The sequence below is a fragment of the Tamandua tetradactyla genome, chromosome 7, assembly GCF_023851605.1.
Source record: "Tamandua tetradactyla isolate mTamTet1 chromosome 7, mTamTet1.pri, whole genome shotgun sequence".
Classification (NCBI taxonomy): Eukaryota; Metazoa; Chordata; class Mammalia; order Pilosa; family Myrmecophagidae; genus Tamandua; species Tamandua tetradactyla.
This window is the reverse complement of record NC_135333.1, coordinates 162627136-162652498: the sequence shown is the minus strand read 5'-3', so window position 1 is coordinate 162652498 and position 25363 is coordinate 162627136.

Below are 25363 nucleotides of genomic sequence, written 5' to 3'. Positions count from 1 at the left end.
GATCTATCAAGACAGGTTGAGTTAGATTATGTGCTATGGAAGCTTTAGATTTTGGACAAAATAATCCTCTCTTTCTTTGGTATCATAGAGTAGGTGAAGTTCTAAAATACAGACAATGTCCTTCCTACCCTATATTCTGATTTAACTTAGTCCCAACACAATTCAGTGCATTTAAAAATTTTCCTTGAGGCTTCTGTGACCCATGCAGTATTTGGAAATGTGTTGTTTAGTTTCCAAATGTTTAGAGATTTTCCTGTTATCTTTCTGTTATTGATTTATAGTCTGCCTTGTGGTCAGATAACACACTTTACAATTTCAATTATATTAAATTATTTGATTTGGTTTTAAGGTCCAGGATTTGCTCTATTTTGGTTTATGTTTTGTGGGTGCTTGAAAATAATGTGTTCGGCTACTGTTGAGTGGAGTGTTCTATAAATGTCAACTGTATCCTGTGGTTGGTGGTATTAATGTTTTTTTTTATATCCTTGATTTTCTATCTAGTTGTTCAGTCAGTTGTTGAGAGAAGGAGTTAAGTCTAAACTGTAACTTGTTTACTGTGGAGTTATCTATTTCTCCTTTTAGTTTTATCAGTTTTTGCAGCTCTGTTGTTTGATGCATACACATTTAGGATAGCTATTCTTCTTTTGGATTTATCATTTTGTACTATCCTTCTCTGTCTTTGGTAATTTTCTTTGCTCTGAAGTTTCTTTTATCTGATATTAATATTACTATTCCTGCTTTCTTTTGATTAATGTATGCATGATGTTTTTTCATCCCTTATTTTCAGTTTACCTATATTGTTATATTTGAAATGAATTTCTTATAAACAGCATATAGCTGGACAATTTTTAAATCACTCTGCCAATCTGTCTTTTAATTGGTGTATTACCATTTTTATTTAATGTAATCGTTATGATAGGCCTTAAGTCTGCCATTTTATTTTTTGTTTTCTGTCTCTTTTGTTTTCTTTCTGTTTTTCTTTATCTACCTTCCTGTGAACATTTTCTAGAATTTCATTCGTATTGATTTATAACATTCCCGAGCGTATCTCATTGTATAGCTTTTTCAGTGGTTGTTTTAAATATTTCATTATGTAGACATAACTTATCACTGGTATTGACATTTGCCAGGTCTAGTGAAATATAGAAACCTTATATACTTGTGGACATAAACCCTTATATCCTCTTAGCCACCCCTGTTTATAGTATGTGTCTTAAATATTCCATCTATATACATTTAGAACCACACCATATAGTATTATAACTTTTATTTCAACAATCAAGCAATGTAGAAACCTCAAAGGGAAAGGGAAATGCGTTGTATTTATCTGTATTTTCACTCTTTCCATTCTTCCTAATGTTGTAAGATTTTTAAAAATCATTTTCCCTTTTGTTTAGAAATTGTTTCCTTCAGCCATCCTTTTAGACTAGGTATTCTGGCAACAGATACTCATAGTTTTCTTTCATATGGGATGACTTGATTTCCCTTCATTTTGTAAGAATGTTTTCACTGTATATATAATTTTGGGTTGAGAGTTCGTTTCTTTAGGCATTTGAGAAACATTGTGCCATTTCCTTATAGTCTCCATGGTGTCTGATGAGAAATTTACTGTTATTAGAATTGCTTTTCAACTTATAAGTAAGGTGTCATTTCCCTCTCACTGTTTTCAAAATTTTTTTCTTTGTCTTTATTTTCAGAAGTTTGGCTATGGTGTGTCTTCACATGAATTTCTTTGCATTTATCCTGTTTGAAATAAAAATTTCAGTAATTCAGCCATTATTTCTTCAAATACTTTTTCAGCCTTCCCTCTTTTTCCTCTTCTGAGATTCCAGTGACATGAATGTCAGATTTTTTTGTTATAGTTCACTGGTCTCTGAGACTATTTATATATATGTTTTTTCTTGTTCAAATTGTATAATTTCTATAGTCTCTCTTCAAGTTAACTCCTTTTCTCCCCCCCATTCATGTTTATTCTGCTGTTGAGACCCTATATTGTTTTTTTATTTCAGCTACTGTATTTTTCATTTAAAAATATTTTTATTGTAAACAACAAACAAACATACAAACATTCTTGACATACAAACATTCTTGGCATGGTTACAATCAGTGGCTCACAACATCATCACGTAGTTGTGATTTCAACATCACGATCATTTTTGAACACTTACATCTCTTCAGCAAAAGAAATAAAAAAGAAAAAAAAAACTCATACATGTCATTACCCTTACCCCTCCCTCTCATTGACTACTAGTATTTCAATCTACTCAATTTATTTTAACCTTTGTTTCCCCTATTATTTGTTTATTTCTTATCAATATTTTTTTCTAATCTGTCCATACCATAGATAAAAGGATCATTAGACACAAGGTTTTCACAATCACACAGTCACATTGCAAAAACTATATTATTATACAATCATCTTTAAAGCATGACTACTGGAACACAGCTGTGCAGATTCAGGTACTTCCCTCTAGCCACTAATACACTATAAACTAAAAAGAGGTTATCTGTATAATGCATAAGAATAACCTCCAGGATAATCTCTCGGCTCTGTTTGAAATCTCTCAGCCACTGACACTTTATTTTTTGTTTCATTTCTCTCTTCCCCCTTTTGGTCAAAAAGGTTTTCTCAGTCCCTTGATGCTGAGTCCCAGCTCATTCTAGGATTTCTGTCCCATGTTACCAGGGAGGTTTACACCCCTGGGAGTCATGTCCCATGTAGAGAGGGGCAGGGCAGTGAGTTCACCTCTTGTGTCAGCCGAAGAGAGGCCACATCTGAACAATAAAAGAGGTTCTCTGGGGGTGACTCTTAGGTCTATTTTAAGTAGGCTTAGTCTACCCTTTGCAGGGATAAGTTTCGTAGGGGCAGATCCCAAGACTGAGGCCTTGGTCTTTTGATTTGGTTGTTCCCACTTTCGAGAGTATCAGAAATTCTCCAAATGCGGAAATTGAATCTTTCCCCCTTTCTCCCCATTCTCCTAAGGGGATTTTGCAAATACTTCTTTATTCACTGTTCAAATCCCTCTGGAGTTTACTGTATTTTTCATTTTTAACATTCCCACTTGGCTATTTTATCTTCCATTTCTTTGCTGAGACTTTCTATGTTTTCATTTGTTTTAAATGTGTTCATAACTGCTTATTGAAGCATTTTCATGGTGACTTTAAAAGTCTTGTCAGATAATTCTAGCATCTCTTCTATTTTGCTGTTGGCATCTATTTTTATTTTCTTTTTAATATTCAAGTTGAGATTTTCCTGATTCTTGGTATTATGAGTGTTTTTCTGACTTAAACCTGTACATTTGGGTACTATGTTATGAGACTTAAGATCTATTTAAACTTTCCATTTTTATCTGGCTTCCTTTGACCCCACTGCAGCTGGGAAAAGGGGTCACCACCACCATAGTACAAGGTGGGGTAGAAGTCCAGGTTTGTACTCGGCCTCCACTGACTCCTGGTAGAGAAGGAGGCCCCTCATTATTGCTGGGTAAGGGTGAGAACTCCCCTTCTGCATGTGGCCTCCACCGGCACCATGGGGGGTAAGAGTAGCCCTGGTACTGCTGGGTAGTGGTGGAAGTCTTGCCTCTCCATCAGGCCTCCTCTCTTACCTGGGGAGGAGAACCTCACTCACCCCAGGTAGAGTTGGAAGCTCAGGCTCCTGGCTTGTCCTTTGCTGGTATGGTTAAGGTGGGGCCACAGCTTTTTTCTGTGGTATTTGGCTGGAGTCAAGGGGCTATTGTCTAAAAGTTTTCACTCTTGCTAGACTCCCCTTCTTCGGGCCTTTGCTAGAGAGACACATTTGTTGGGGTTTTCTTTGTCTGCACCCATTGCTGTTTCTGTGTTGTTGGCTTCCCCAGCTCCAAGTCAGAGATATATGAGATAAAAAAGAAAACCCAAGAACTCCACTGTCATGGTATTCCTTGGGTCCCAAGGTCTCTAGCTATTCTGCCTTCCTTTTCCCCCACCTTTCAGAGTCTTCTTATGTTTGCTTTTATGTATAATGTTCAGGGAATTAAGTTTTCCTTAATGGGGAAATAAGAAAATACTTGTCCATCTTTCTGGAAGCAGAAGTCCCTGATATATATCCACCTTCCTTATTTAGAAGTCAATTTAAAATTGGCCAAAAACAAAAAAATTGTGGATGTAAATAAACATTCAGTCTTTGAAATAGAATTTAAATTGAGGAAGGCCGAGTTTACCCTTAGTCCTTTGGGGTGTTGAATACCAATACTCTTTAGGAGTGAACCTTGTGAAACTAGGGCAATCTGGGTCTCAGGTAATTTCATTGTTTTAAGTGAAGGCATCTCATCACTTAAAAATGTCATTTTTCACATAAATAATTCCACAAATATAGGAAAAATGCCTTAATCTGATCTTTAGTTTCTTAAATTTTGGAAAATTCGAGTCAATCCATAGCACCTAACATTTATTTTTATGCATTCTTTTGCTAAACACGGGTGGTGATTAGAACAATAATAAAAATGAAACTTTACACAATGTTTTACTGTGAGCCAGGCTTTGTGGTAGCTTTTTGTTCACTGTCTCATGTAAAATTCACCATTGATCTATTCAGAAGATAGTAATTTTTTCTCCAGTTTTCAGAGGAGTAAACAGAGGCTTAGGGAAGTTAAGTAAATTGCTTAAGGTCATAAAACCAGCAATGACAGAGCTGGGAGTTGGACTTGAGTCTCTCTGATGCCATAACCCATGCTGCATAACAGTGCTATCTGATAGAAATGTAATGGAGCCATGTCTGTAATTTAAAATATTCTAGATGCCACATTATAAAAGTTAAAAGACATGCTGGAAACCTGGTTCGAATCCCGGTGCCTGCCCATGCAAAAAAAAAAAAAAAAAAAGGAAAAATGTTAAAAGAAACATGATATTAATTAAAAAAATTTTTTTTGGATGCATGGTCTGGGATTGAACCCGGGTGTCCCACATGAGAGGTAAGCATTCTACCACTGGACCACCTGTGCACACTTTAATATATTTTATTTAACCTAATCTATATTAGGTTAAAATATTATCAAAATATTATCACTTCAACATGTAATCAATATAAATATTATTGAGACATTTTGCATTATTGTTCTTCTTACTAAGTCTTCAAAATCTGGTGTGTATTTTATACTTACAACACATCTCAATTTGGATCTAAATTTTTATTGATCTGTATTTAGATTTCATAAAATTTACAATTGGAAAAGTAGGCTTGCATGCCTGAGTTGTTGTAAACATACTCAAAAATTCTCTAATAACTCAGTTGTGTGTTTTAAAATTAAATTAAACTAGAATACAATTAAAGATTCAGTTTTTCAGTTGCCACAGCCATATTTTAAAGGCTCAGTATGTGGCTAATGGGTGCGTTATTGGACTTGCAGCTCTCCAGATCACTCTGCAGTCCTTCCTGAATTCACCACTCTGTTGAGGGCTGAATCTCACGGAGAACACAACCTAGAACATAGTTAGAAAGTGTGAGAAAATTCATGGAGTGAAAGAAAGGGTCAGTGAAGGGCCAAGATGAAAGACCTTCCTTTGGCTACTATTAATGTTACAGTAAGTTCTATAGTTCTAGGTAAGTAGGAAAGGAAGTTAAAGTTTTTTTTTTTTTTCCCATTTCTAAGAATGAGTCACATGGGTATCCTACTAACCCCAGCTTTTCTATGAAAAGCTTGACCTATGAAGGATTCTGGCCAAATGAAATGGCACTGATCAACTAACAGAGTGGCTTGGCAGCTGAGCCCGAGGTCACAGCCATGTTCCTGTAATAATTAGCCCCGTGGAAAGGGGTCTAAGTCAGAGCTGAACCCTATACTCCTCAGAATGGAAGAGGTCTCCTTTCTCCTCACTGCAGCTGCTCATGCAGGATTCCGGTTATGGAACATATCCTGAGGTGACAGAAATGATGCTGTGGTGCTGAGCAGTAGTTCCTGACCTTTCAAAACTCAAAACCATTTAAGAGTCATAAATAAATTCCGGAACACTCTCAGGAATTAAAAAAATGCATTGAAATATTTTTGCAAGTGATTGAAAAGATGGGATTTTAAGTTAAAATGAGTCAATTTAAGAGATTTATTTTATTACAAATTTTATTGAAATATATTTTAATATGTTCTGTAATATTTATAACACATATAAAGACCAATTCTATCCTTTCCTTATTTAACAAGTGACATGTTCTGTTTAAAAAATTATTCTAAATTACATTAGAAAGTATGATGACAACTGAATATAAAAATACCAGTGTTTCTTGTTTGATTGAAATTAAAAAAAAATTTTTAATATAACAACATACAAGCACGAACATTCTTACCACATGATCATTCCGCTCTTGGTATATAATCAATAACTCACAATATCATCACATACTTGTACATTTATCACCATGATCATTTCTTAGAACATTTGCATCAATTCAGAAAAAGAAATAAAAAGAAAAAAGAAAAAAATTCATGTAAACCATATTCCTTACCCCTCCCTGTCACTGACTGCTAGTATTTCCATTTATCCAATATATTTTAACCTTTGTTTCCCCTATTTTTTTCTATACCTCTTACCACTCCCTTTCATTGATCACTAGCATTTCAATCTACTGAATTTATTTTAACATTTGTTCCCCCTGTTATTTATTTATTTATTTTTAATCCATATGTTTTACGCATCTATCCATAAGGTAGATAAAAGGAACATCAGACACAAGGTTTTCACAGTCACACAGTCACATTGTGAAAAGTTTTTCATTACACAGTAATCTTCAAGAAACATGGCTTCTGGAACACAACTCTACAGTTTCAGGCCTTTCCCTCCAGCCTCTCCAACATACCTTAACTAAAAACGTGATAGCTATATAATGCGTAAGAATAACCTCCAGGATAACCTCTCGACTCTTTTTGGGATCTCTCAGCCACTGACACTTTATTTTGTCTCATTTCCCTCTTCTCCCTTTTGGCTAAGAAGTTTTTCTCAATCCCTTGATGCTGAGTCCCAGCCCATTCCAGGATCTCTGTCTCATGTTGCCAGGAAGGTTTACACCCCTGGGAGTCATGTCCTATGTAGAGAGAGGGGGAGGGCAGTAGGCTTGCTTGTCATGTTGGCTAAGAGAGAGAGGCCACAGTTTTTTGTTTTTTTTTTTAATTTTTAAATTTTTAAAAAAATATAACAACAGACAAACGCAAACATTCTTAACTTATGATCATTCTGTCCTACATATATAATCAGTAATACACAATATTATCACACAGTTGCATATTCATCATCATGATCATTTCTTAGAATATTTGCATCTATTAAGAAAAAGAAATAAAAAGACAACAGAAAAAAATTCATACATACCATACCCCTTACCCCTCCCTTTCATTGATCACTAGCATTTCAATCTAAATTTATTTTAACATTTGTTCCCCCTATTATTTATTTTAATTCCATATGTTTTACTCGTCTGTTGATAAGGTAGATAAAAGGAGCATCAGACACAAGGTTTTCACAATCACACAGTCACATTGTGAAAGCTATATCATTATATAATCATCTTCAAGAAACATGGCTACAGGAACACAGCTCTACATTTTCAGGCAGTTCCCTCCAGTCTCTCCATTACATCTTGACTAACAAGGTGATACCTATTTAATGTGTAAGAGTAACCTCCAGGATAACCTCTCAACTCTGTTTGGAATCTCTCAGCCATTGACACTTTATTTTGTCTCATTTCACTCTTCCTCTTTTTGGTTGAGAAGGTTTTCTCAATCCCTTGATGCTGAGTCTCAGTTCATTCTAGGATTTCTGTCCCATGTTGCCAGGAAGGTCCACACCCCTGGGAGTCATGTCCCACATAGACAGAGGGAGGTCAGTGAGTTTGCTTGTTGTGTTGGCTGGAGAGAGAGGCCACATCTAAGCAACCCCACTCTCTTGGGGGTGACTCTTAGGCCTAATTTTAAGTAGGCTTGACCTATCCTTTGTGGGGTTAAGTTTCATATGAACAACCCCCAAGATTGAGGGCTCAGCCTATAGCTTTGGTTGTCCACACTGCTTGTGAGAATATCAAGAATTCAACTTGGGAAAGTTGAATTTTCCCCCTTTCTCACCATTCCCCGAAGGGAACTTCGTAAATACTTTATTATTCACTGTTCAAATCACTCTGGGATTCATCGGGGCATCACTCGGGACAAACCAACAAAATCTCATGCCCTACTCAAGGCTCCATGCACTTATGGTGTTCAACTAAGCTGTCCACACAAGTTATATTAGTAAATGCAGAGAGGCCATAGTTTGATTGAAATTTGACAATGTTTTATAGCACCAAGAATAATGGCATTTATGAGCTGATGGTTGGGATTTTTGCATTTAATGTTCTTAAAAAATTAAATCACCACTTTAATTAGATTAATTTTTGTGTTTTGTGTCCACAAGAAGAGAGAGAGTGAGAACTCTAGGCCTTCACTGTATTGCAAACACATTGTGGATGTGGGCACGCATCACTCCCAGCACAGGAAAAGCCATATTGGATATACTTTTGCACTATATTGAAGCCCGGGCTGAAGAGACCTTACTTTTTGGGTCCCTGATTTAGAAGGACATGGTTTGGAGGTACTATGCCCAGATGAAGAACATTTATCTTCAGAAGGAAAGAAAGAGACCAAGTCACAAAAAAGTGGACCCAGGACATGGTCATGATGACCTGGTTTGACCGCATTTAACCCTGGACTCATTTGTGTTTGAAACAAGTACTTTCCCTGCCCTTACCAGATTTCCCAGTATGTGAGCCAGTATTTTTCTTAAGCTAATTTGAATGGAGTTTCTGTCCAGACTAATGAAATTGTTATCTTTGTATTAAAAAAATGCAAAAGTAAATGCGTCAATTTGCCAGTAAATATGTCCACTTGTTAGTAATAGTTACCTCTGCATAATGAACTTATGGTTTTTATTTTCTTCTATTTCTACCCCTACCCCCACCATAATTTCTAGTGTGAATATATATTATTTAATAGTAAAATTAAAAATATATTACTTCTAAAAGCCTATTTTTGGATTAAGTTTCAGCATGATTGACTTTTAGGGCTGGAAACAACATCCAATTTGAAAAACAGAGAACCATTTTACAGACCACAGAGTGACAGGTTGAGTGTTGCCACCCATCACCCAATTTCCTCCGCTACCCATCCAAGTTTTCCAAGAGAGCAGAAGATAACAATTGCCCTCTCCACCTCTCTCCTACTTTCAGTTTTAGACCCCGTGCATCTGCCCCATCTTTTCACCAACACTTGCTTCCTTGAGGCCATCGGTGACCTTTTCTTGCCAAATCTAGTGGATAGGTTTCAGTCCTTGTCTCACTGAATCTTGCCTGATTGACACTGTTATTTGCACCATCTTTCTTGAAGGTTTCTCTTCCTTTGACTTCTGTGACACTACTTTTTTTTTGGGTTCTTAAGCCTCTTTTAGTTAGTCTGTTTTTATCAGCTCATTGACATTGGCGATCTCCAAGAATCCATCCTAACCTCACAGCTCTTCACAAAGTATTCCTGACCCTGTCCCTGGGCAGTAAGATCCATTTCTACTACCTCCATTTTGGTTACACTCTAGTCTGTATCACTGTCTGGACTTTCTCTTCCAGCATTAGGACATACCCATTTGCACAGAAGTTAAGAGCATGAGATTTGGAGCTAGACTGACTGGTTTTGCATCTGGCTCTGACACTCTGCTGTGTGATCTTGGGAGACGTTACTTAAACTCTCTGTAACCTATTTCCCTTATCTAAAAAATGAGGTTAATAGTATTTCATAATAGTCTGTTATGAGTTTAGAGTTATTCTAAATGAGTACATGGTAGAAACTTGGTAAAATTTCCACCTGAATGTTCCAAGGGCTCCATTAACACCTCAGACTTTGAATGTGTTTAAAGTTGAACTTCTGAGGTTCCTTTCTATACTTGCTCTTGATGTACTTTCCATATAAGATGGTGTCTTCATTTGCCAGGGCTGTTATAACAAATACTGTAAATTATTTGGCTTAAACAAGAGATTACTATCTCCCACTTTTGGAGGCCAGAAGTCCAAATTCAAGTTACTGCTAGGCCATACCTTCTCTGGACTCTAGCTTTCCGATAGTGGCTTGTCAGCAATCTTCCATCATATGGTGATCCACTTTTGTGTCCTAATTTCCTTTGCTTATAAGGACTCTGGGCAGGTTGGATTAAGGCTTACCCTGATCCAATTTGGCTTCATCTAAAAAGGATCTCTGAACATCTTATTTACAAATGAATTCACACTCACAGGACAGGCAGTTAGGACTTTCACATGTCTTTGTGGGGGTTGTGATTCAATCTATCACTACCAGGCACTTTATCACCCTTTAGGTGACTCTTTAAGTCATTCTTCCACTTACTCCCCTCATCTAATCACTCATCAAGTGCAGGTCTGTTTCAGCTCTGATTTCTCCACGTTATTTTCTCTTCTCCCTTTCTAGGACCATTGTAACTTAACTCGTTCTTTCTGGGTCATTTCTTATCCCCCTAAATTAATTTTCTATATAGTAGAGCACCTAACTAAAATCTGAGTGAATTCCTCTCCATTGGGTGGATCTCCATAGAATATAATGTCCTTGGTAATTGATTCCTGCTTACCTATCATTCAGTCATTCAACAAACATTTATTGAGCACTTCCTACATGTCAGCCTAAAGTTCTACCACCCCAGCCTGGCGCTTTCACTGAAACAATACCATCTACTTATAGTTTTTTGAACTCATTTCCTACTCCTTGTCCCTCTGTGATGGCTCACAGGTTATTCTCTGCTTGGAATGCCCTTTCCTAAAGTCAGTTAATGTCTAAGCCAGGACTGAAATTCATATTTCCTGGCTCTTCATCCACTGTTCTCTGTCTCCACATCACAGTTTGGGACCAAGCACCAACCATGGAATGTGTAGAAACCTCTCAATAAATGCTCCCTGAATCCATGACTGGTTTTTATGATAAAGACCAGGCTAATTCTCAGGGGGAGATTTACTAGTTCTTATAGAACTTGTCATAGATCACATCCTCTTCTCTCACCCTTAATGGGTTTCAGCTTCTTTAATCTTAGAAAACCTGGAGAGTTTATGTGATTTTTATTGTAAAACTCAAGAGGTGAGATGTTGTCTCTTGTATTGGCCTAGTCTGCTCGTCTGGGCAAAAGGTGTCTTAGATACCTGGGGTATGTCCTCTGTCTTTTGACCCAAATTTGACTGAAGATGGAGAAGCACAAGTTTCTGTTCAGTCAGCTCAGGTCCTTATCTTCTCTCTCATGCCCCTCTAGTTTAGACAACTATTTATTTTGCTATTGATTCCATCAGCAACCTTCTTTCAGCACCCTTGTTGAACCAGATACTTCCCAGAACCACTTGCAGTCTTCAGGCTTATAATCCTTTTCTTCAGCTCCCACAGGTAATTTGCCGTTCCTTCCCCCTCCTCCCTGTCTTTATCTAACATTGGGGTCTGCACTGTTTTCAGAGTTATTTAATTCTGGATTCTGCTCCCCTTCCATTATACAGATGGATTTTCAAGTCTAAAGGGGCTTCTTGACTTCTCTCCCCCATGCTTCTTCCTTAGGTGAATCTAGGAACTTTTCAGGACATCTTTCTGGGGAGCTTGGGCTTAGAATTTAGGAGTTTTACTTAGAAATTCTAAATGAGAACACACTGAGAGAAACAGGAGAGAACATGTAGGATAGAGCAAATTCCATAACCATTAAAAAAACACCCTAAGGACTAGTTTCAATATGAAACTGGGGTAAAAAACAGCAGTAACTGTTTTGGTTTATAAGAAGAGTATGTCATCTGTGCCATCCAGCTGCTCTGGAAAGATTTTGCTTAGGAAACACAATGCCTGGTGGGAGAGGCAGCAGATTAAAATGTGCAGAGTATCACTGTCCTCTTCTAGAACAATCACCTTATTATCTCTCTCTTCATCTCCAAAAGCTACCCGTGACAGTGACTGAGCAAAGTTAAAAGTACAAGAAGGGTCATTATTTTAGTTCCTTTGTTTCTAAAAATGATAATTTTACAGCTGGTTTCTCCCTGGTTCATAGAGGAAAACAAGACTCCAAGCAAAGCCTTGAGCTGTTGTGGCTTTCCAGCTGAGGTGGACAGATGCTAGCACTCATACCTCAACTGGCCTTGAGAGATACTCCAGCTGTATCATCTGCTCTAGGGTCCTTTCCTTTTCCTGCCTCTTCCCCACCTTCTGTGTCCGTTTTCCTTCTGTGTTCCTTTATTCCTTCTCATGGCCCAGGCTTCGTCCCTAGATGTCTTGAAGCCACTCAGATGGGTAATAGTGACATAAGCATAAGCCCTCTCCCCAAGCTGCCTAAGGTCGCCAGAGCCCCACCTTGATCTCCCGTCTCCCTGGCATCCCTTCTTGGCATGTTCTTGGCCTTGGCACTTCTCTGCTCCATTGGCCCAGCCTTTCCTAAGCTTCAGTCCTTTCCAAATCCTCTTCACAAAGTTTGACATATCCAAGTAGCGCATTTACTATCAATTCCTTCACAGTTTTCTTTAATTCTGACCCACTTTTTGTTTTTTTTCATAAGATACTCTTTTTATGGTGTGATCGTGTAATACTCCACATTTAATTATGATGCATATCACAAAGCTACAAAAGTAGAGATGAGTCAGGGATATCGAACTCTTTTTATCAATTGGGAGTGGTGGTCCACAGTTTTCTTTCTTTTTTTTTTAACCTTTTTTTTATTGTATAGCATAACAAATATACAAAGCAAAGGAATAAAAGAGCAATAATTTTCAAAGCACTCTTCAACAAGTGGTTACAGGACAGATCCCAGAGTTTGTCATGGGCTACCAGACGATCCTCTCATATTTTTCCTTCTAGCTGCTCCAGAATATAGGAGGCTAGAGGGCTTAAATTTTTTTTTTTATCATCACAATTGACATTTTTTTTCTGAAAAATAACATATATACAAAAAAGCTATAAATCTCAAAGCACAGCACCACAATTGGTTGTAGAACATATTTCAGAGCTTGACATGGGTTACAACTTCACAATTTTAGTTTTTTAATTCTAGCTGCTCTAAAATACTGGAGACTAAAAGAGATATCAATTTAATGATTCAGCATTCATATTCATTTGTTAAATCCTAACTGCTCTGTATAACTCCACCGTCATCTTTGATCTTTCCATACCTCTCTTTAGGGGTGTTTGGGCTATGGCAATTCTAAATTTTTGATATTGGAAGGATCTGTCACTAATATGGGGTAGGGAGATGGAATTATCTGATGTTCTGGAGAGGCTGGACTAGGTTTCAATACTTATGTGGACCAGGGACCCATCTGGAGGTTGTAGGTTTCTGGAAAGTTACTCTAGTGCCTGGAACCCTTGTGGAATCTTATATATTGCCCTAGGTGTTCTTTAGGATTCGCTGGAATGCTCCTGGTTGGGGGTTGGCAGGTTATGATAGGTAGCAAGGTCTACCTGAAGCTTGTGTAAGAGCAACCTTCAGAGTAGCCTCTCAACTCTATTTGAACTCTCTCTGCCACTGATGCTTTATTAATTACACTTCTTTTTCCCCTTTTGTAATCTGCCCATTTTTAACAATTTTAAGTAACTTAAGAAGGAAATTTCATTTACGACCATAAAAGAAAACCACTAACACTTGACATGAATGGGAGGTGATTATAACCGTGAATGTGATAAAAGCAAGATAATGAACACCCAGTTGTGTGCCATAATCACTTCTCCCACGACCTGTATGCAAGTGCTGCCTTGTGGAAAATCTCCAGGGAGGGTTCTCAGGTTTACTACCAGGTCAGGAGGTTGGGTGTAAAGTGGCTTTCTCCCACCGCTGCAGGGGCCTGGGGCTCCTACGGTCACTCTGTGATGGACCTTGACCAAGTTTCTGTTTCCTGGAGATGTCTCTGTTGCTAAACTATAGCAGCAATGCCCACCTCTTAGAGTTTTTGTTAGAATCAAATGAGGCCTAACAATAGGAAGGACTCAAGACATGTTGAGTCCTTCACCCTGTGCTCCCATCGGACATGAACATGTATTTGGCAATCTTCTAAACTGGGTGATTTGGAACCATTAAGCTCATTTGATCTTCAAAATCACCAACTCCTCCTCTCCCCCCTTTTACCAGTGAGGGGCTTTAAATTTACATCAGCTCTCTGACTTCCTAGAGTGGCACAATTCTTAATGGTACAGCTGGGATTCAAACCTCTGTCTGTACAATTCCAAGATCCAAGTGCTTAGTAATTAAGTTAAACTGATTTTTAAAAAATCAACTTTATTGAGGTGTACTTTAATATGATAAAATTCACCCATTTCAACATATATTTTGATGAGTTTTGACAAATTTATATGCCCGTGCAACCACTACCTCAATCTAGATTTCACTCCTAAAAGTTTCCTTGTGCTTTTTCTTTGTCAGTTCCCCTTTGTCCCACCAAGTCTTTTTTTACATCCCATTGACTCCCCAGCTCATTGCCCAGTACTTGGCACACAGTAGGCACCCCCAAATATAGGTTAAATGACCGAACGAGTGAACTGACCCTTAGATCTGCCAGTGTCCAACACTGGCCATGGATAAGTGCTGCGGGCAGATAAAAGTGTTGCTGACCTCTACAAGGGGTGGGGGTGGGGGTGTTAAGAAAGGGAATTAAAGTTTTGGAGGATTTCTTTTATGTTAGACTAGGTGGTTTTCTTACCCTAGTGTATATTTGGGAGAAATTGGGTGTATCTCCCTATGAACTTGGGATTTTGGAAAGGTGACTGTCTTCTAAGATAGTTAAGTTGGGAAACTAACATAAAAGGCATCAGATTATTTAGACAAATTGTCTTAAAGGATGGAATGGCGTTTAAGCCCCAAAGATTTGACTCTAAAAGCCTAGATGTAACTTATAGAGACAAAAGAAGAAGGTGTTCTTCAGCAAGGAGGTTAAATAGCTTTGGAGGGAGGTAAGCTATGTCAGTGAGGGTGACTAAAAATCAGAGAACCTTGGTCCCAATACAGGCTCCAATTCCAGTTCCATTGGGGATGGCTGCATCCTCCTTCCTTCTGAGTCCACATTCACCAACTAGCCTTCTAGTTATACTCGGTTTCTTGTGCAGGCTGGCCTACAGTGAGCCAACGCAGTCATGGGTCAACCTAGTATCAGGCCTGCTTTGAGAGCTATTTCTCTCTGTAGATTAATCAGTCAGTAAACTGGTTTCATACCAGGCTCTCAATGATGAATTTGGTTTAGGGGTGTCAGTCTCTAAGACCTGGCTATGTTCTCTGCTAAATGTCAGCTTCTGAGGCTGTCCAGCCACAGGGCTAGAACCTGGAAAGCAGAGAATTCACCTTGAAAGTGACAACAGTGGGTACTTTTTGCCCATTTTACAGAGTAGCAAACTGATTGTTTTTGGGTGATCTTTTTTTGGTAGTAAGACTACAGATTTTTATTATTTTCTTTGTATTTTTTTTTGAATTTTCCAAGCTTTTTACAGTAGTAGTTTTTTTTTTTTTTAAAAAGAAGATTGTTTTAATTTTGTAATCAGAAAAGAGATACACTCATTGGAAATGTTTTAAAACAGAAAGGAATTGTGTTTTGACATAACAGTTATTGCAGAATATGGGCCTCACTCTGTGGTCTGCTCTGGATTTATGACCAGGAGTGCAAGTGGAAGGGAAACAATAGCTGACAGCTATTTAATGTTTTATACTGGAAATCTAAACTTGGAAGGGACTCTTCAGTTTAGATAAAGTGCAATTTTGAATAAAAAAGAGAGTGTGTTGTTTTTACAAATCCTCTTTTGGTTCATTGTAGAAAAAAATAGAAAAAATAATTACGAAATGTTTACAAAATACCCAATATTACAGGTCCATTAGCTAAGTATTAATTGCCCCATTTTTAGCAAAAAAAAATTACCCACCTATGAATCAGAATAAGATAGCAACCATTAATTGAGCACCTCCTTTGTGCCAATGTCTTTTTTTTTTTTTTTTTGCATGGGCAGGCACCGGGAATTGAACCCAGGTCTCCAGCATGGCAGGCGAGAATTCTACCTGCTGAGCCACAGTGGCCCACCCACCAATGTCTTTTTAAGTGCTTGACCTTTGTATTAGGTCATTAATTCTCCCATCCAACCTCGGCGATGGATACTATTGCATGATCATGATTCAGAAGGAGAACTTGCCCAGGATCATATAGCTAGTATTTAGGAGAGTTTTAAACCCAAGCAGTGTGGCTCCTGCATGTCTCTTAGGCACTTCACCACCTCGGAGAATTCAATGAATTAATACATGCCTGTCAGTCTCCTGAGGCTGCTGTAACAAAAGGCTCCTTCCTTGCTTCATCCAGCTTCAGGAGGTGCCAGGTGTTTTTGGCTTGTGGCTGCATAACTCCAACTCCAGTCACCACCACTGTCTTCACAGGGCCTTTCCCTGTCTCTCTGTGTCTTTCCTCTGGGTGTCCTTTTTAAGGACACTTGTCAATGGATTCAGGGACCACTCGGATAATCTGGGAGTGATGTCAACTCAAGATCTTTAATTTAATTACGTCTGCAGAGACCTTTTTCCAAATAAGGTCACACCCACAGGTTCCAGGAGTTACGGCATGAATATATCTTTTTTGGGGGTCTACAATTCAACCCATTGCAACGTGTAAAACATTTAGACCAGTGTCTGACACACCTTAAGCTTTAGTAACTGTTAGTGATTATTATTATTGTCCATTTATTATAATCGCCCAAGCTTTCAGCTAGGGAGTGGTGGAGCAGACTTCCTGTATCAGGGCCCTCAGTCCTCTCCACTACTCTTTGCGGCTGTGTTTTTCCCTGGGGAGGATCGAACTGGCTTGAATTACCCAATTTGAACCTGCCTCCATAACTAATATCCTGGGTTTGACATTTAACATTTTTTCTTGCTTCAGCCTTAATTCTATTATTCTCTTCTCTCTTCATTCACTGCACATGCCTGGAATTGCTTCCTCATTTTTAATCATATGAAAAGAGTCCTCTGTCCATTGGGACCGCATATTTTAAATATTGTGACAACTTTGCCAAACCATAAGGGCATTTACACACAGCTCTTTTATTGCTAATATCTAAGAAAACCAAAAAGTTAAATCTGTCAGGGAAGGTGAGATTTGTAAGACTATTTACTGTCCTGGAAATCATGTTTACTGCTGTTTTGAATTCAGAGAGTTATAAAACCTGGGGAGATGCTTTTATTTTTTCCTTGCTCTGTAAGCCAAACTGCGGAACAAGATTCTCCGGCTTTTAGCTGACACCTAAGATGGTTTGTACTCATAATAACAAGCCAGCCCCTGAACTAAATTTTCTCCCAAAGGAGTTATTGTTCTCACTTCTTTAAAGTGCAAACGACTTTGCATGGAAAATATCATTAGGGCCTGGAACTAGAGGAGAAGACAGATTCTGATTTTGTTGACTGGATATGCGAAGGCTTTTTTCCTTTTGAGGATGATGCAAAATGACTTTTAAAACATTGGTATTATGGAAGCATATTGAACCAGAAGCTTGCTTTTTCAATAGCAAATAACCATCTGCTTCTCTAAAAACATTAGCAGTGATTCAGCTTGTGTCAGTTTCAGTACCTCCACAGCATCATCCTTTTTGCCAGAAAAAGGTTTAACGGAATTATTTTGACCTTCTTTTACTACGGCTTTTCTGTGGAATATTAATTTCCCTAGACACACAAAGATCAGTTGAATTCTTCTGTCCATGTTGTCTGGGTTCTTAGAATTAAAGCCTCTTGGATTTGGTATAGACTTGTTGTCTGGTAAAGGAATTTAGAAACTATTAAAAACCTTTAATGAGAGCAAAAAATTAAAAAATGAACAATACCCTAAGGACCATGGATTGAATGGAACAGCAGCCATTGTTTGTAGATGATAAAGCTCATCTCCCTTTTCCCTCCGCTGATTGCTTTCAATTTTTAATTTTGGAAATACAATCAATGTGTCTGCTTCCCTTCAAAGATGCTGACAGTACTTTAGTGTGCACAATAATGGAGAATTTTGTTTTAATACCTAAACAAAGTGAAAGAAATGCCTCTTTTGCCCTTTGTGCTACAAATGCTCTGTGGCTTCCTTCATTTACTTGCAGTAGATTGTTCCAGAACCTGGATTCCAAAGCAAACATGGGTCTGAGCATAAAAGCCCTGTGACTAGAATCAGGTGACAGTTTAAAACTTTCCATGTGCTCTAGAGCTCTTTATAAAAGCTTTGCTTATTTTTAAGTTTTTACAGGAAGAGCTATCATTACAGATTCATGATGAAAGAATGGAGAGATCAGTGAATTGTGATTCAGGTTTTTCATATGTAGGGGCCCTTGATGGGGAGAGAAAAGAGCATGGGCTTCGCATTTGGCTTTGAATCCTGCTGAGATCATTCATTAGCTGTGTGGCCTCAGGCAAGTTACTTGGCCTATCTGGACCTCTATTCTTATCTGTTAAATATTCCCACTGCACATTTTTAAAAGTGAGATTTAAATGAACTAATGAATATAAAGAGGCAGAACTGTACCAGACATTTGCATAAATTATATATTGGAACTGTGTTTAAGTGCCCTGTAATCACTTTGTAGAATGTCTGGAAGAAAGAGTTAAGATGCTAACTCAGGCCTAACTGATTCCTAACTGGAATCATAGATAAACTGTTCAAAGTCTTAGATTTCTGCATAGTGGTTCTAAAATGGAAACTACAACACATAAAGCACTGGTGAGTCTTTGATGTTTCTGGCCAATGTAGAAACACATGTTTTTAAAGTCAATTATATTTTACATGCAGGAAATGCACAGATCCAAAGGGAACACTTCAATGAATTTTGACAAATGATTATATTCATGTAACCATGGCCCAAATCAAGGCATAGAGTTTCTCTCACCCTGAATATTCCTCTGTGTCCCTTGCCAGGCCATATCTGCCTTTTGCAGAGGCAGCTGTCATTCTGGTCTCTGTCACTACAGGTTGGCACTGCCTTTTCCTGGACTTTATATACATGGAGTAACACGGAATGTACTCCTTGTGTCTGTTCTTTCATGTAACATGATGATTTTGAGATGTATTCATGTTGTATCTATCAGTAGTTTGATCCTTCTGGTTGCTGAGTAGATCCTGTTCTTGAATTTATTACAGTTTTTTATCATTTCTCTTCTTGATGAACATTTAGGATGTTTCCAGTTTGGGTCTATTATGAGTAACATTCTGGTACAAGTCTTTTTGCTGACATATACTTTCATTTTTCTTAGGTAAGTACTTAGGAATAGAATTGCTGGGTCAAAGGTAAGTATGCTTTTGCCTTTGTCAGAAATTGTCAACCAGTTTTCCACTAGCAGCGTAGGACAGTTCTGCTTGCTCCACATCCTCACCAACTTCATTTTAGTCATTCTGGAAACAGAACTCTTCATCACCTGATTTAGGTCTTATGATTTACAGCACTTAGTCCTAACCTGAATATGTTGACGTAATAAGGTCTGGGTCAGTTGTAAGGTATTGCAAATAGTAATCCTAAGTGTCTCACTCATGTTTATACGTAGTTTTGTTTATACATTGAAGAGTGTTCACAGGCATCTCTTTTTTCTTCAAGGCCATCACTTTAATAACAGTTAAGCAGTGAGTTATGGGCATCTTGATCCGTCTCTCTCTTTCATTACCTAATTTTAAAAAATTTAGTTGAAATTTGTTTGTAACTACTAGTTAAAATGTGCTTTGGAATTTATCACTTATTTTGTATATGTGTTATATTTCACAATTAAAAAGGTTAAAAAAAAAATCAGTGGTCGTTTCTATCTACCAGCAATGAGCAATCAGAAAATGAAATTTAAAAAAAAGCAATTCCATTTACAGTAACAACTAAAAGTATCATATATCTAGGAATAAATTTAACAAAGGATGTAAGGGACTTGAATGTGGAAAGCATGAGGCCAACTGACACACATGGAGAGAATTACACATTAGGTGGTCGGCACCTAAAACATGCAAGAAGTCAAGGTTGCATGTTTAATATCATGATACTTTCAGACCTGACAGGAGGACCCAAGGGCAAACTGCAGACACCATGTATTAATGTGTTCAGCAACATTTGTTAAATGCTTACTAGGTGTTGGGGACTTTGTTGGTCACTGAAAAACAAAAATTAGAAAAACAGTTTCTTTTGAATGGTTTTAAGAGAGCATATACAAGGATGGTGCAAGGGTAGCTCAGTGGTAGAATTCTCACCTGCCATGCCCAACCCTGCACCTCCCAAAAACAAAGAAACGAAAGAAGATAGTATACACAAGAAGAACCCAGGAGTTTGTTAAAAGGGTAGATTTCCTAGGGTGGGGCTCAAGAATCTGAATTTTTAACAGGCATCCCAGGAAACGTTTGATGCTGGTTTGTGGGAGGCACTTTGAAAAACTTTCTATAGTCTATTCGAGAAGAAAAACATAAATACTCAATTATATGATCACTTGGATGAGCAATGTTGGAGATCTTCATGGAGGAAAATGACATCTTTGGTCATTGTATGTGCCTGAAGGCTATTAAGTAGCATCATCAGCAAGTTTACATTAGGATTGTCAAGAAATGGTTGCCCGTTGCATGATTTGTTGGGATTAATGTATGGTTGGCCAGTTTACAGTTTTCCTGGACTAGTCTGACTTACTTTAACAGATTATTCCACATGGATGGGTGTGCCCGAATGCTCTTGCAAGGTTTGGAGAAATGGTCATCATCCATAAAATCACTGAAGTGCCTAATTTGTTCTGACATCTATACTAAAGTTTACACAAAATGAAGGAGAAAGACCTGACACTGGAGAGTGAATCAGAAATTTTCTGAAGCTAGAACTTGAGGAATTGGGATGCTCTAATGAGCTTATTCTCAAACTTCAAAGTCAGTCTCCTTTATTTTTTTTTTTTGTCATTTTTCAAGTTTTATTCACATCATAAAATCCAACCTAAGTAAAAAATCAGTTGTTCCCAGTATAATCACTAGCCATGCCTTCACCACCACAGTCTACATGAGGACATTTCCATTTCTTCCTCAAAGAATCCCATATTCCTCCCCCATATCCCTTGCTTATTGACATTTAGCTTTGGCAAATGGCCTTTGTTACATTCAGTGAAAGCATATTACAATGCTACTGTTAACTATAGACCCTAGTTTGCATTGATTGTATTTCCCACCTATACCATCTGTTCTAGTTTGCTAGCTGCCAGAATGCAATATACCAGAAATGGAATGGCTTTTTAAAAGGATAATTTAATAAGTTACAAGTTTACAGTTCTAAGGCCTTGAAAATGTCCCAATTAAAGCAAGTCTATAGAAATGTCCAATCTAAGGCATCCAGGAAAAGATACCTTGGTTCAAGAAGGCCGATGATGTTCAGGGTTTCTCTTTCACCTGGAAAAGCACATGGCAAACACGATGATATCTGCCATGAAGCTCCCCCAGGGACATTTTCATCTTCAAAGGTCTCTGGTTGCATGACCTCTGGCTTTCATCATTCTCTATCAAGAGTCTTTCCAAAATGTTTCCTTTTTTACAAGATTCCAGTAAACTAAGCAAGACCTACCTGGAATGGGTGGAGTCACATCTCCATCAGAAGTTAGATTGTGGATATAATCTAGTCAAGTTTCCAGCATACAGTACTGAATAGGGTTTAAAAGAAGCAGTTGCTTGCACAAGATTGGATTAGGATTAAAGCATGGCTTTTCTATGGTACACAAATCCTTTCAAACCAGTACACCATCCCATTTTCAACACCTTGCAAGGTTGACATTCATTTGTTCTCCCTCATACCAAAACATTTTTTTTTTTGTATGCTATATGGCAGGGTCACATTTCTTTCTTTTTCCACATGAGTATCCCATTATTGTAGCACCATTTGTTGAACATTCTTTTTTTTGTACATTTAATCATCAGTGTTCACCTTCAACATTGCTAAGTTATACTGTCTCAGTCTTTATCCTTTATCTTTCCTTCTGGTGTCATACATGCCTCCAGCCTCCTCCCTCAACCACATTCACACTCACCTTCATTCAGTGTACTTACAATATTGTGCTACCATCAGTTGGTATTGTACTATCTATTTCTGGATCTTTACAATCAGTCCTGTTGAACATTCTTTACTCCTTTTGCATTAAATGCCCAATCTCTACCTTCTTTCTATCTCCTGATAAACTGTGTTCTTAACCTTAACTCTCAAGGTGCACTCATTATTATTAGTTCATATTAGCGAGACCATATAGTATTTTTCGTTTTGTTCTGGCTAATTTCACTCAGCATGGTGTCCTCAGGATTCATCCACATTGTTACGTGCTTCATGACTTTACTCTGTCTTACAGCTGCATGTTGTGTCTTATATTCCATCATATGTATATACCACAGTTTGTTTAGCCACTTGTCCATTGATGGACATCTGGGCTATTTGCATCTTTTGGCAATTGTGAATAATGCTGCTATAAACATTGGTGTGCAAATGTCTGTTTTTGCCCTTGCCTTCAGTTTCTTTGAATATATACCTAGTAATGGGATTGCTGGATCATATGGTAATTTTATACTTAGCTTCCTGAAGAACTGCCAATCTGCTTTCCAGAGTGGTTGTACCATGTTACATTCCCACCAACAGTGCATAAGTGTGCCTCTTTCTCCACATTCTCTCCAGCACTTGTAGTTTTCTGGGTTTTTTTGATAATGGTTATTCTAGTACCTATTAGATGATATCTCATTGTGGTTTTGATTTGTATTTCCCTAATAACCAGTGAGGTTGAACATATTATTACATGTTTTTGAGCCATTTGTATTTCCTCTTCTGAAAAGTGTCTGCCATGTCTTTTTTCACATGGGAAGGCCTAGGAATTGAACCCAGGTCTCCAGCATGGCAGGCGAAAACTCTGCCACTGAGCCATCATTGCCCAGCCCTTTTGCCCATCTTTTAATTAGGTTGTTTGTCTTCTTTTTTTTTTTTTTTTTTTCGGGTGCATGGTCCAGGAATCAAACCCGGGTCTCCCACATGGAAGGTGAACATTCTACCACTGAACCATCCATGCACCCTGTCTTTTTGTTTTTAAGTTGTAGGATCTCTTTATATTTTCTGCATATTAAACTCTTAGGTGATATGTGGTTTCCAGGTATTCTCTCCCAATTGTGTAAGCTACACTTTTCACTTTTGATGCACAAAAGTGTTTAATTTTGAGGAGATCCCATTGATCTATTTCTTTTTTCATTGCTCATGCTTTGGGTGTAAGGTCTAGGAAACCACCTCCTACCACAAGCTCTTTAAGATATTTCCCGACATTTTTCTCTAATGATTTTATGTTCTTAGCTCTAATGTTTAGATCGTCAATCCATTTTGAGTTAATTTTTGTCTAAGGTGTGAGATAGGGGGTCCTTTTTTCTTCTTTAAGATATGGATATCCAGTTCACAAACACCATTTATTGAAGAGCTTTTCTGTCCCAGTTGAGTTGGCTGGGGGTCCTTTTCCATTTTTTAGGATATGGATATTGTTTACCAAACACCATTTATTAAAGAGCTTCTCTGTTCCACTTGAGTTGGCTTGACCACTTTATCAAAGATCAATTGCTCAATTTGATTCCAGTGGGCAGTATATACATCTTTATGGCAGTACTATGCTGTTTTGACCACTGTAGCTTTGTAATATGCTTTAATGCCAGGTAGTATGAGACCTCCCACTTCATTTTTCTTTCTCAAGATGTTTTTAGTTATTCAGGGCATGCTGTTCTTCTAAATATATTTGATTATTGGTTTCCCTGTTTCTGCAAAGTAAGTTGTTGGGATTGTAATTGGTGGAATTGACATCTGAATTATATTTAGTCTTCTAATCCATCAGCACAGTATGGTCCTCCATTTATTTAGGCCTTCTTTTATTTCTTTTAGCAATTCTTTATAGTTTTTTGTGTATGGTCTTTTATGTCCTTAGTTTAACTTATTTCTAAATATTTGATTCTCTTGGCTGCTCTTGTGAATGGAATTTTTTTCTTGATTTCCTCCTCAGACTGTTCATTAATAGTGTATGGAAATGCTACTGATTTTTGCATGTTGTTTATGTACCCTGCCATTTTGCTGTATTCCTTAATTAGATCTAGTAGCTTTGCTGTAGATTTTTCAGGACTTTCTACATATAGGATCATGTCATTTGCAAACAGTGAAAGTTTTACTTCTTCCTTTCCATTTTGGATGCCTTTTATTTCTTATTCTTGCCTAATTGCTCTAGCTAGAACTTCCAGCACAATGTGGAATAACAATGGTGATAGTGGACATACTCATTTTGTTCCTGATCTTCGAGGGCTTTCAGTCTTTCCCCATGGAGGATGATATTACCTGTGGGTTTTTTAGATATTCCCTTTATCATGTTTAGGAAGTTCCCTTCTATTCCAATCCTTTAAAGTGTTTTCATCAAGAAAGAATGTTGGAATTTGTCAAATGCCTTTTCTGCATCCACTGCGATGATCATGTGTTTTTTTTTCTGCTTTGACTTATTGATGTGGTGTATTATATTAAATGATTTTCTTGTGTTGAACTAGACCTGTATACCTGGAATAAATTCCACTTGGATTATAATTCTTTTAATGTGCTGCTGGATTCAATTTGCGAGTATTTTGCTGGGGATTTTTGCATCTATATTCATTAAAGAGATTGGTCTGTAATTTTCTTTTCTTGCAGTAAAAGTATTTGGCTAAATTTCCAATCAGTACAAAGTTTTATTCTTATTTTTAATTCCAGGATACTTTTCAAGACACTAAACTTTCCCAAATCTGAAAGACCAAGTAATAAACTCCTTTTAATCTCCCTAAAAGGTTTTCAAGGTGCTTGAAGTTTACAAAGATGAAATGTTGTCTTATACTACAAAGTTTAGGACAAAATCCTGAAAGAAAGATTATTTGTGCAGTAGTTCAACTTAAGCTATGGTCAGTCTGATTTCTTTAGTTACCTATTATACATATATTTAAAAAATAATTTTTGAAGTCTTAATGGTTTGACACTTCTCAGAGTTTTAAAATAACTTTTCTCTGCCTTATGTTAAGTATCAAGGACCATAAAAGTTAGTTTTGTTTTGTTTTTAAATGATTCCTCCAGTTACTAATGAGAAAACCCCTAGAAATATGTTTGATTTGATGGCACAATAACTTTGACATCCTCGTTTAAGAACAGTATCTTAACCTCACCAAATTATAAGGCATATGTAAGTTATTTTATTTTACTGTGATCTCTAAGTTTTAATTTTGCTGTCTAAATATTGATTTTCCTTATAAGAAGGTTATTAAGTCAGAACCGTAAGATGTACTCTCCATCTGCTTAAGTACATTTCTGGTATGTTATAAGTCTTAAAATTTTTTTCAAATAAAATAGAAACAAAAATAGTTACTCTAAAAAGG